The sequence below is a fragment of the Pteropus vampyrus genome, unplaced genomic scaffold (genome assembly GCF_000151845.1).
Source record: "Pteropus vampyrus isolate Shadow unplaced genomic scaffold, Pvam_2.0 Scaffold108, whole genome shotgun sequence".
Lineage (NCBI taxonomy): Eukaryota > Metazoa > Chordata > Mammalia > Chiroptera > Pteropodidae > Pteropus > Pteropus vampyrus.
The window spans coordinates 2,710,292-2,711,967 of record NW_011888889.1 but is presented as its reverse complement, the minus strand read 5'-3'; positions in this window follow the sequence as shown (position 1 = coordinate 2,711,967).

The following is a 1,676-nucleotide window of genomic DNA, read 5'->3' as shown; positions in this document are numbered from 1 at the left end:
TATTTCCATAATGCATAAATTCGTCCACTTGATGGTGTTCCATAAGTTTTTTAAACTTTCTTTATTCTTGTCATTCTTTTTTCTTTATGCTTCCCTGATTGAGTTATTGCCAAAAAAAAAAAACTGTTTTTGAGTTCTCCAATCATTTCTTCTTCTTGAAATAGTTGCTTTTGAACTCCCTTAGTAATTTTTTACTTCAGTTATTCTTCAGCTCCATGATTTCTGTAACTTTTTAATATTTTTTAATCTCTGTTGAAATTCTCATTTTGTTTGTGCATTGTTCACTTTGGCGGGCATTTTTGTGAATTATTTTTAATCCTTTATCAATTAAACCATATAGTTCCATTTCACTTGGGTCAGTTTCTGGAGATTAATCCTGTTCTTTTGTTTTGAACGTCTTTGCTTGGTTCTTGGTTTTGCTTGACCTTCTGTGATGCTGCATATGCAGTACACAAAGCAGACACCTCTCCCAATCTTCACAGACTGACCTTGTACAGAAGATGATACCCATAAATCAGCCTAGCCAGAGATTCTGAGGGCCTCTAAACTCTTTTTCTCTTCAGAGAGAAGCAGGCAGCTATGTTTTTTAGCTGTTGACTTTGCATTGAGACAGATGGGGAGCTATGGCATCAACCATCCAAACACCATCTCCATTCTCCCTCAGGCAGTTAGATTGTACTAGACCCATTAGATCTCAATGACTGGCAAGACAGATTACAGTTCTTTGGGCAGCCCTGGTGAAATTGGAATATGAGATGCATGGGCCAACTTTTTTTTCACCCTAGAGGAAGCTAAGAGCCGTTTTTTGTTTGTTTGTTTGTTTGTTTGTTTTTTCCATTTGTTTTGTTTTTGGGGTTTTTTTGGTTTTTTTCCCTCATTTGTTTTGTTTTGGGTTTTTTATCCTTTTACCCTATGTTGAGCAGAAGCAGAGGCTCTATGGTGTCTACCAGTCCTATCTGCTATCTTTGTCCTCTTCAAAGTGGCTAGACTGTGCTGGATTAAGCAGGAGTGTCATCATTGGCAAGACAAAAGCCAGTTCTCTGAGGAGCTCCTTGCGAAAATTTGGACCCTAAACATACAGATAAAACCCTTTCTTCAACTTGGAGGACCTGGGAGCTAGAGAGTTTCTTCCTGGTCATATGGTGCTGTTCCAAGAGCAGGTACTCCAACAAGAGGTTGTCCTAAATCTCCCTGCTGGCTTCAGGACTCTGGTTTCACATTATCTGGGGTATAGGAGTCTTTCAATTACTTTTGGGATTTCTCACCAACGGAATTTGTCAATGAATTGTTGTTTGCAGGGGAAAGGTCCAGGACTTCCTAATCTACCATCTTACAGATGTCACTTCATCACAGGCAGTGAGTCTTCCCTTTTTTTAAATAAGTTATATTCCACTATAAGGTCACTTTCTATTGTATCATCTTTTTTATTAATTTTGGTTTGTTTATTCCTTGTCTTGCTGATACCCGGGCTCTTTCTAGGTTTTGGCTATCACGAGTAAAGCTTCCATGAAAATTTTTGTATAAAATCTTTTGTGACAATGTGATTTCACATCCTTTGGATAACTACTTAGAAGAAGAACTGCTGGGTCATATGGTTTTGCACATTAATATTATTTTTAAAAATCATCAAAATATTTAGGTTTTCTCATATTTTGTAATCCCAAAGGAAAATATGA